Consider the following 12,530-nt stretch of genomic DNA (forward strand, 5'->3'; position numbering starts at 1 on the left):
GTTAATAAGTGGCTAGCAGCATTTGTGGTCTTTGGTGTAGCACAACGTAAGCATCAGATTCATATTGTTAATATAATTTGTGATGAGAGAGGTATATGAATATTGCATGAATGTATGTGTGCAATACTTCCCAATATCGCTTCTTATTTCTTCCTTGTAGGAGTATTGGCACATTGTGGAGGCGACTTGCAACACTGTGGCCAGTCCAAAGTATAAAGTGCTCATCAACATCATCGTCATTATCATCGTCGTCGTCGTCATAATCAACGTCATAATCATCATCATCATTACCACCACCATAATCATAATTGTCATCATCACCACCACATCTCAGACCACCACACTGACGCCCGCTAGCACTACATGTTACCCCACATGCTCCACCGAGACCATTATCATCTGCAAACATTGAGTGTGACCCCGTCACTGCAACCACTGCAGCCTGGAATGTATCTTTGCAACGTCATCACAGTTGGATCCTTGATCTAGCAGCATGATGCATCCTACAGCCTGCCATATTAATGAACACCAGGTAAATCATGCAGTCACAATGAACCACTCCCTAGCTGTTGATGCTTTCAGGGACAGGATTTTGCAATACCACATCGATAACACTAATTCAGGATACTGTGATCCTGCTACTGACCTTCATACTTGCAAAGCAGCGTTTGAAAGGGTACTGCCTAAAATCGTCGACGAACTTGGTATCCCGCCATTAGATAATGCATTAGTTCAGCACACTGAGCTTACACTCACTCCCCTCCCATCAAATAAGGCAGTAATGTCGTGGAGGAAAGCGTTGTTAAAATGTTCGGGAACGATGGCGTGATATCACGAAGTGAGCCAATTACAGAGTGATACTGATGCTGGGAGCGACATACTGAACCATGTTTCCCATATTCAGGATAGAGAATTTGGTAAGGCACTCAGTCATGTGCTTCACCTTGATGTGTATTTGCACGCCTTCAATTCACTTAATGGGGGTGTCAACTTTCATCCCTCGTTCAGAGGATATAGTCATGTTGTTGTTGTGGTCTTCAGTCCCGAGATTGGTTTGATGCAGCTCTCCACGCTACTCTATCCTGCGCAAGCTTCTTCATTTCCCAGTACCTGCTGCAACCTACATCCTTCTGAATCTGCTTGGTGTATTCATCTCTTGGTCTCCCTCTACGATTTTTACCCTCCACGGTGCCCTCCAATACTAAACTGGTGATCCCTTGATGCCTCAGAACCTGTCCTACCGACCGATCCCTTCTTCTAGTCAAGTTGTGCCACAAACTTCTCTTCTCTCCAACCCTATTCAGCACTTCCTCATTAGTTATGTGATCTACCCATCTAATCTTCAGCATTCTTCTGTAGAACCACATATCGAAAGCTTCTATTCTCTTCTTGTCTAAACTATTTATCGTCCATGTTTCACTTCCATACATGGCTACACTCCATGAAAATACTTTCAGAAACGAGTTCCTGACACTGAAATCTATACTCGATGTTAACAAATTTCTCTTCTTCAGAAACGCTTTCCTTCCCATTGCCAGTCTACATTTCATATCTTCTCTACTTCGACCATCATCAGTTGTTTTGCTGCCCAAATAGCAAAACTCCATTACTCATTTCCTAATCTAATACCCTCAACATCACCCGACTTAATTCGCCTACATTCCATTATCCTCGTTTTCCTTTTGTTGATGTTCATCTTATATCCTCCCTTCAAGACACTATCCATTCCGTTCAACTACTCTTCCAAGTCCTTTGCTGTCTCTAACAGAATTACAATGTCATCGGCGAACCTCAAAGTTTTTATTTCTTCTCCATGGATTTTAATACCTACTCCGAATTTTTCTTTTGTTTCCTTCACTGCTTGTACGATATACAGATTGAATAACATCGGGGAGAGGCTACAACCCTGTCTCACTCCCTTCCCAACAACTGCTTCCCTTTCATGCCCCTCAACTCTTATAACTGCCATTTGGTTTCTATACAAATTGTAAATATCTTTTCGCTCCCTATATTTTACCCCTGCCACCTTCATAATTTGAAAGAGAGTATTCCAGTCAACATCGTCGAAAGCTTTCTCTAAGTCTACAAATTCTAGAAATGTAGGTTTGCCTTTCCTTAATCTAGCTTCTAAGATAAGCTGTAGTTATAATTAATGCCAACAGCTTAAGCCTGTGGGTATTATATCCTTCAAGACTACTCACTCCCAATTAAAATAAAGAACGTACCAAAATTTGAGACGCAAAACCACAATTATTCAGTTCATATTTATTATATGGAGGAAGATAAAGACAAAGCCATGAGATGACGATGAGCACTCTTTCAAACAATGCTCGGCAAATATGAAGGATGGTGTCAGCACCTCAGTATCCTGATTTAGCGTTAGCAATGTCGGAGTGAAAAATCCTGTCTCTGAAAGTGTCAGCAACTATGGAGTAGTTCATTGAACTGTGTGGTGTACCTGGTGTTCAGTAGCAAGGCAGGCGTAGGACGCATGAAGCTGCTAACCAAGGATTTTGGTGTGATAACCAATTGCAAAGTGACACTCCAGGCTGGGATGATTGCAATGTATCAAAGATATGCTTATGTGCTTCAAATCTCCAGTCACATGTTAGGGATAATCCTGTGAGTCTGTAAAACTTGCTGTGAGTTTTGATCAGATTTATCTTAAGAACACTGCTGTTATCAGACTGCAGAATAATGGTCCCTTATGCAAATAGGCAGCTGACTGTCGTGCTTGTCGGCTACCAATGAAGAGACATGCACGAATTCGGTGTAGAGACCACTGTCATTTAATGGGGAAGTTAGCAGTGCAAATAAAAAATGCATGCTACTTGAAATTCAAATTGCCATGATACACACTTTCTTCTTCCACAATTTGAGTGGGTATGATTCTCACTTTCTTGATGAGCACTTGAGTGATTTTGGGTTGAAGAATGAAAAGGTAGTGCCATACCTGACAATGTAGGAAACTACATTCCATTCCCTGAATGAATCACGTCATGAATAATGCTGCACTTCTGGATTTATAACGATTCATGTATAAATCTCTTCATAAACTAGCTGAGACATGGCGTCAGGACAATGTGCATATCACATCCTGATGATGCAGTGTTGCAGACTGTGGAAAGAAGGGGGTCTCTTCTTGTAAATACCTGGATATAATGGAGGAATCGATGAAACCATGTTGACCAACAGAACTGCATTCACCAGGAAATTCACAGGCGCTGCCATAATGGATGTAGAGTATAGACAAGGATTTCAGGTTCATAATTTGGAGGGATAAGTTGAATTGTACATGGAGACAAATGTGCATCTGCTCACAGACAGTTTTGAGAAATTCTGGAGCGTACGCCTGGAGATATACACTGTGGATCCTGCCTTCTACTACACAATGTTAAAAGTTGAAAAAGGCAAATTTCAACATTGAACTGTTGACTGGTCCTGAAAAGTTGTTCTATTTGTTGTCTCTTTGGAAAGCAGGTTTTGTTGGGTCTTTGTCAAATTTCCCACAGATGAGAGTGGAGGAATGCAGATCATCTGAAAATTTGATTTTCGGCTTTATTTGTATATAAACAATCTCTACTGGTAGGCCATGGAACAATCTCTGTCATTTGGAGCATTCTCATGGTTGTCTGAAGAGCAAACCATCACATTGGCAAAAGAATTTCAAACGATGGCTGCAGATGCTGTTGTGGGATATGACCTGGTGGCAGACTAGGAATATACCACCAATTTGCTTAGCTCACATGGATGACAACTCTGGGGGATAACCAGAAATAAATTCTACATTTCAGAGACCTCCAGCAATGTCTAAGGTTGGACGGGAGGGAGGGGGGGGGGTTAGGTGAGTCTTAGTCATCTGTTGCATCTCCTTCAAGCAGTGTCCCTTCGACACTGCCTGAAATAGTATGATGATGTCAATACCAAGAAGAGAGCTCTCCGGATGTGTGAGTTAGAAAAATACCTTTATAAATTAATGAATAACTTTGTATTGAAAAAAAAACCATGGAAAATGTTAGTAATCTTCACGAAATTCATTTAGCTTACTTTAGGAAAGGCTTTATAGCATTAGAGGTTACATGCCCAGGGCACATTTCAAGTGAGCCACAATTTTCCATGAAGGACTTGTCGCTATGAAGATGACTAAGACATCAGTGGAGCTCAGGAAACCTGTCTATATCTTTATGGTCATTCTGAATCTATCGAAACAGTATGTGTACCGATTACACTATTAGTTTGCAGAACCATACTTCCCTGATTCCAAGTTATTTTGTATGGACATACACACTTTCATCTACTGGATAAAAGGCTGAAGTCCATGTGAAAAAGTAAGGTCTGAGGAAATCGTCATGTCTCGGTATGTGACTTATAATTCTTATGGAATAACACCTCAGAGAATGAGAAGGTTATTGGCCTAATGAAAGACAAGGCGAATGGCTCATAGACTGTTGTGTTTGTGAGGCTCGGATCCTTAACGTATCTATATTGTACAGGTGCAAGTGCTATCCAAAGGCAGGTATGGGTGTGTATCATGGTGATTCATATGCTTTCACAACTGACAACTACAACAAGTGCCTTCTTGGGGGTGCTGATTATTCATCACATATAGTGTGCCATATAATCTTTCTGTTGCAGGCTCAGGAGACACATATTGCACTTTGTACTGCGCTGGAAAGTTGGGCTGTTGCGTCATGAAGAGAAAAAAAATGGTTCAAATGGCACTGAGCACTATGGGACTTAACATCTGAGGTCATCAGTCCCCTAAGAACTACTTAAACCTAACTAACCATGCCATCCATGCCCGAGGCAGGATTCGAACCTGCGACCGTAGCGGTCGCGCGGTTCCAAACTGAAGCGCCTAGAACCGCTCGGCCACTCCGTTCGGCCATGACGACAAACAATTAATCTCTCCAGATGGGGTCAGGAGCCTCCCATTCTAACATTATTCATTTCTGCATGATGGATGATGGAGATAGTGTAATTTGTTTGTTTGTTTGTGTGTGTGTGTGTGTGTGTGTGTGTGTGTGTGTGTTTGTGTGTGTGCGTGTGCTTTTGTGTCGTTTTTCTCTGCTGGCTATGTGCTGTGTGTCCCCTATACCATATATATATATATATATATATATATATATATATATATATATATAAAGTATATTTGGATTTGTATATACAGAGAATAAATCAATAGTAGTAGTAGTATTTTAGATTCTATTAGTACTTATGTGAACAAAAAAATGTATCTCAGCTACCAATATTTGAGAACTAGACGACGTTTATTAGTTTTATTAATTTCAAAAATAGTGCATACGGATCTCTGTTTTTAAAAAGTACAAAAAAGTCTGACACCTGTTTTCACAGCTGTATATAGGTCATATTTTTATTAATTTCATAAAAGAATGTATATTTTTATGCATCTCCAAGGTGCACAAAAGAGCTAAATAATTACTTTTAGTAAAACCATTAGTTACTTTTTGTTATATTATTGTACCTAGTCTCTACAAGTGAGGAGTCAATTAAAAAAAAAGATCTATGAGATATAGCACACTATTTTAAATAGTCACAATGTGCAGTTACATTTGCATTGGACATAACTTTTCTACAAGAATAGATGCATTTACATTTCAGCATTAAGTGTTGAATGTTAAACTGCACTTTAATATAAGGAATCTGTTGGGCATGTTGTTTCAGGTGGCTGGCCGTGCGTGTTGCTGGCAGTGACTAACTTTATTCTGGTGGGGAGAGTCAGGGTGAGTTGATGTGGTGGTGACCATTGTTGTGTAGCGGCATCGCTTTTGCAGGCCTTGATCAGCAGACAGGCTGGTAGCTAATCCCAACTCTGTGGTCCTTACTTAACTATCCGACTGGTTGGAGTGGTGCTTCCCTCACGCCCCACATGTGGGACTTGACAAGCGCGCCTTGCAGGTGCCAACATCAGTGCCGTGTAGTGTACAGTTACATGTACTAGTCAGTTGACACTCAGCGCAGGTCACTGATGGGTCAGGTGCGCGAGCAGTGACTGTCATGGAACGTAGCGATTGCTTCAATACATTTCAGTAATCGGATGGGCATGGTATGTTTCATAGTATTATTTCCTTATTCTGAAACACAGACACACACACACACACACACACACACACTAACACACACCATCACAAAATAGTTCAGTTTTCTTCTTGCAATAGCATACATAGGCATTCCTTCAGTAAATTCAGTTTTGACCGTTTCCTTAACACATACATTTTTTGAACTGATTGAATTCAAGCAGTAATACACAGTTCCCACTAATGGTATCTGCACACAAATGCTCAACAAAGTCACAGTATGCAACTCTAACATATGGATGCTAGCAGCTCAGTTCGTCTTCTGCAATGACTAATGCACGTTCTAGACCATACAAATCCACGACAGGCAAATGTTTTATGTGCGTGTCCTCTGAAATTAATTCAGCACAGCTTCACTGTTGATACCCATGGTGGAAACCATCCTCGCAAACTTTCAGGTGACTGTTGATGTATGAGACGGATTGTAATCCATTATCATTTTAGTCTGTAAGTACTCCCTCATGCTGCACAGACAGTCCTACTCATACCACGACTACAACACTTTAGTACCAATAAATTCAACGTTTTCTGCTTCTGTAGCTACTCCAAAGTCACTGTCAGTTGCTAAGCATATAGAGCTAGATCCACTAGTAATGAAACTGGATGTATTGTCGAATAACTGTGTTCTGCCGGCACTTAGCTGAGACGGATTCCGGCTGCTGCTGCGACTGTGCTACAGCGTACTCCAACAACAACAGGTCCCATAGGTCAGGAAGACACCCTGATGACAGTGGATCTTTTCGGGACCACTTTCATGACCACATTCAGAACCAGATTACGGTCTGTAACAATAATGACAAAACCTTAAATACAACGAAACACACAAAATAAAAAAAAAAACTAATTATTAGAGATGATGGACGAAATAATTACTGAAAAAGTCTTCTTTTGCATTTTGCCAGATCTCTGCTGCTGGGACTTCATTAAGATTCTTTCACATTCGAGTATAAACTTCAAATGATCCCTACTGGGCGGGAGCAAGCTGTTCGAGTTGAGAGGATAAGATGGGGGAGAAGAAAGGCTTCTGTCGCCACTGACCTTTAATACGACAATCACAATTGCGTCGCCTGTTATATGACAATAGAAAGTCCTGACTTTGCTGCTCCTGTACTGGCATAGCTATACTGCTTACAGTCGGTTAACTAGGAGGGATCTTCCAGTATACATTGAGATTGTTCTCCTTGCTCTGTGTTCAATGATGAGATAGACATGGTAGAGTTGAGGCACATTTTCCAACTGATGCGAGATGACTTACTACGCGCCTATACTGTCCGATAGGTAATAAGTCAAGAGTGATCTGTACCTTGGCCTCCACAATCAGCTAAACTCAATTCTCCGGGTTTTTGGGTAAGGTCGTCCCAAAAGTGAAGTGTGCATCACTCCCGTCGATACGGTGGCAGAACTGGTTCTGTGAACCGTACAATTTTGTCAAGCTTTTCTAAATAATCTTTTTGTGGTTGAAATAATTCGTAACTAGCTGCAGACATCAGACACGAATGCAGTCAAATGCGAAGACGGCATGTGTAATAATTCTTTTAACACGTAGGAGTGTTGAAATTTCAATTTTTTTACGTACTATAAGAACCAACATGTGTGAGAAAATTGACAGAAATTACAAATATTAATGTTTATCTTAGTAATCAAAGTAAATAGCTCTCGGTCTTTTGGGTTTTCGCAGAATCGCTACTCCGTGCTGTTTATGAAAAACGAATGGGTAAATACATTTTTCTTGAAACGTATCTGTACCTTTTTCCTGCATGAGTTCTGAAAGACGGGAAATAAGTGCAATGTGATTCCTGTTTGCTGGCAATAACTGACCTATTCATTGTGCTCATTTGTCAGTAATTATTTAAAAATCATCAGCCTTTTTCAGTTCTTTCATAATGAACATAGTTTTCCCTGTATTTTTGTGATTCATAGCGGCAGACAACGTGAAGTTGGAGCAAGTGATTCGATGAGGAAACGGCAGAATACTATTCGTGTTCTATAGTTCTCTCTTTTTTAATCGTAGGCAGAACTCGTCTGCGATTAATTTTACTTTCGTTTTTTGTCTTACGTAATTTTCTGTGTAAGACCCATTGTCGGACCACTACTGACACGACGCGCTACTGCATCTTTTTTGCTGACGGCGGTACATTTGAATGATAAATAGCCTCATTTCTCGGAATTACCAGTTCATTTGCGTTTCATTGTGCTTCCAGGAAAATGAGAATTTCCCATCGTCATTGCAATATACCTTGTTTTCACGACAGTTGACTTATATCTCTCTCGAATACCTTGTATTGTTGTTCATTTGAGAGGTTTTTCATTGTAATATCTCAGTATTCAAGAAAGGAACGTTTCCGCTGGCGCCCAAGCCCAAGATTGGAGATTTAGGGAATGAAACTTTTCTTTTTCGTTTGTAATTGCAAGCCGTATTGTTCCTCTTTTGCATGTTGTTCGTTGACCAACACTGGAGGGAAATTCTAAATCAATGACTGGTTGATACAAAACAGACATAACAGTAGAAGAAAATTTTACGTCGAAGCTGGTATAATGATTTTTGGTACTGAAAGCGGCAGAGGTACATCACTGTTAAAGGTAAGGAGATTATAATTCTATCGCTTGTACTTCCACGTCACGATTTCCAAAACATTGCATTGGGTGGTTCAAAAGAAGTTCAAATGTGTGTGAATTTCTAAGGGACTGAACTGCTGAGGTCATCGGTCCCTAGACTTACACACTACTTAAAGTAACTTATGCTATGAACAACAAACACACCCATGCCAGAGGGAGGGTCGGACCTTCGACGGGAGTTGACGCATTGAGTAGGTCGTGACTCGTATTCGGTAGTTAAATTTTTTATCTGCAGAAGTTTTTAATTAGTGGATATCATTGTCGCGATAAATTGAGTGCAAAGCAGGCGATTTTTCGGCGTAAGAACAAGATGGATTGAAGATGCTCTTCTGTTGTTTTATATGTTAATATCCGTTTTTTAATTTGCATGTTACATTAATTTTGCAGCGTGTGATTTATTTGAATTGTTTAAGTGTTGCAAAATATGTGATTTTAATAACAGTACCTGTCATGTCATATGGCTAAGTTGGAAACATTGGTAAAGGTGGATGCGATGAATGATATAGATAACGAATATAATGCCGATGGCATCATTGTTACTGATGGATCTATGAGGAAAGTGAATCCCGCCACTTCTGAACATGAATCAGATCTGCAGTCGTTAACTGTTGAAGAAGTTCTAGTAATTAATTATTTATCCGTTTACTGAATTATTTAATATATGAACCACTTTGATAAACGCAAATTTTGGGACGATTAGCGTAGGAACAGGCTTTACAAATAAATACTGCTCGTGACCGAGCTACAATGAAACAGTTGAAAGTAAATTTTGAACGAATTGCCAAAGTGTAAGCTAAACGTGCCTATATCACACTTGATTGTGTTGTAGAGGAACAAGCGGCACAGATCAGTGATAGCTTCGAAAGCATTATGAGAGATATGTGATTTAAGCAAATCTATAAAGAAATACCGGAAGCGGTTTAAAAGTTAATATCCAAAGTCAATGTATTAAAAACAGATCACATCACGTTGGAGAATAATGTCAAACAGTCTAGAGAAATTTAATGATTTGACATTAAATAGATATCCAAAATCAACGACGGTCTTGATGCACAAGGAATAAAATTTTAGGAAGAATTTAATGGTGGATAAACGAAGAAGATTCTCTGACTACCGAAAAAATGGAGCTTTAGCTATGTGCAGCTGTGCAGTCTCTTAGTGCAGAAGTCTCATTAGAACCGTGTATTTTAGGTGAGATTATCCGAGATGAATTAGGGCACATAAAGCATGTGGTTATAGAAGACCTACCCGAGTGGTGCAACAGCGTGACTACCCGAGTCACTGACCGGCGTCGCGAGGTTACAGTACTGGCAACGAAAGGCACAATGCGTGTTAAGTCACCCTAACCTGCTAACATTAGTGGAATGTATGTGAAAGTCTTTCACGGCGAAATAGAGCGAGTCAGCCTGTATACCTAATATTCACCTGAACTGGTAGAGGCAGCACCTGCGTTAAGAGCTATACTTTCAGAAGAAAGTCTTCTAAAGCATCACCAATGTCAAAAATTCTTCCCAGAAAAAAAATCCCCATTCCTATTGTTCTTACAAGAGCTTTAGCGGTGTACTGCCCAAGATCGGGAAGGAGGCACAAAACATCACCACTGTTTAATACCAGGGCGATGAAAACCTCGGAGCAACTGAATCTGCAGAAAGAGGCACTACCTTTGATCATTTTGATAGAGCGTTTCTAGCTAAATATTAGGATGTGTACAAGAACGACTCCGAATCGTATTCTTCAGTCCTGAAGTGCATGATGTGAAGCATGGTAGCCTCAGCGAGAATTTCGCAAGGTAGCCTCAGCGAGAATTTCGAGCGCTATATCAGCAAAACTCTCTATTACGAGTAGCACATAAAGACATACTGTGAATACCGAGGGCAAAAATACCTATCTGTGTTCTTCAGAAATTGATCAGCTACCAGACAGTGATCTGGAACATTTCTCGTCAGTTTTCGATTCTATAGATGTCATAAAAGAAGATTAGGAATAATACTGGCAACGGTGGTGCGTCTGCAGTTCATTCCAGAGTGTCTACCAACAATCACTGCCAGAGCAGTGAATATCATGGCAGAGATGCAGCACCATACACAGGTCCTGAGAACCGAACCACACATGTAAATATACAAAATTCGTCGCATTTTTTAGACTACGAGAAGTAACAACAAAAGGTACAATTTGGGGTAGAATATTAAACGAAATGGTTCTTACAGATATCGGCGACAACCTCATTATGGGAATCTATGGCAACTGAATTTACGACACCCCCGCCATTCCAAAACAACAACCAAAACGGAAGTAAGCCAACACAAATGCAGAGAAACGGATCTCAACTATAAATAACAGATGAGACTAGACATAACCACATCGCATTCCTTGATGACGGTCACGGAATGAGTGGAGCAGCAGTTATAATGAACAACTTCTGATGCTACGATTTAATGACACCGTTGACATCCGACTTGAACTCTGTGATGACTATGAATCATGTCGATAATCAACACAAGAGGTAGTGCTGGCAGCAGTTAATCTTGTTGTGGGAGGAATCCCCATAACAGTGACACTTGACACAGGCGCGAGTATCAACGTGATGATGAGCAACTTTTCTCGAAAAACGGACATGACAAAGACATCGACTCATCTAGTTCAAAATTGTGTAGTGTGAGGTTCTATTGACGTCACAGGTCAGAATGTGAAAACGCAGATACAGGTGGAAGAAGGAAGCGAAGGTGGAGTGCCATAAGATGCACGTTTCTCATGGTGAGAGGCACGCTGTGAATTGTTTGACGGGAGTAGATTTTCTAGGAAGAGGGAAAGCTAGAACTGACCTCGCAAGCGGCAAATGCAGTTAGATAAAAATTATATTTAATTTTCTAACCAAAGCACAATATGGCAGATTATGCCAAGGAATAAATGTCAAGATGAAAAAAGCTAAAGTGCTTTGTACTCACACTCGCCAACGCCGCTTCTGTTATGCACTAGTGTAACAGAACTGTAAGTACACTGTCCACGTGAAAACTGTGGAATCAACGTGTTTACGTCCTCAACGAAAAGCTGAAGTAGCTAATTTAGTATTGCTATATGCGGGAGACTTTTCCAGTAAAGCTGGAATCGAACAAGGATACGGAGAATTTTAAGGATGTTGTCTTAGACACGGCATCTTTGAAGCCTAATTATTTCTTTCGATATGCAGACGATATTTTCGTCGTCTAACCACACAGAAGCTAGAAACTTGAGTTCTTGGAACACTTCAACGGCCAGTTCAGCATTGAGGTAGTGAAAGGCAATACATTCCCTTTCCTAGATGTCCTCGTCCGCCGGAACGAAATGTATGCGATAGCTACAGCATCTATAGAAAACCTACACACACCGTTCTGTCAGACGTGGTCAACATGCCTTATGAGCTGAGCCACCTACACAAGGTCTTCAGGAACAACAGCTCCGAAGTTCATCAAAGTGATTTCAGCTAAGAATCCTAATAAGACCACTTATGAGAAGCAGGGAAACAAACGTGCATTCATGCCATTCTGTGGGTCCATGTCGGGCAAAATAAGCTGCCTACTGTAAGGCACAAAATCTTCAGGCATCCGACAAAAGTCCGTCAGTTACTGAGACGAGTTACAGACGCAGTAAGTCTCAGAAGATACTTTGCAAGTGTGTGCAGACAAACAGTACGCGCTGTGAAACAATGCAGGGAGCTTGAGAGGTTTAATCGCCTGTTTCACCCCGAAAAATCCTCCTTGACTGTGCATGCTTTAAAAAACGGTCACCGGATAAAATTTGACGAAACCCGCGTCGTGAATCGCTCTAACAGATTCTGGG

Source organism: Schistocerca americana, chromosome 7 (assembly GCF_021461395.2).
Source record: "Schistocerca americana isolate TAMUIC-IGC-003095 chromosome 7, iqSchAmer2.1, whole genome shotgun sequence".
Taxonomy (NCBI): domain Eukaryota; kingdom Metazoa; phylum Arthropoda; class Insecta; order Orthoptera; family Acrididae; genus Schistocerca; species Schistocerca americana.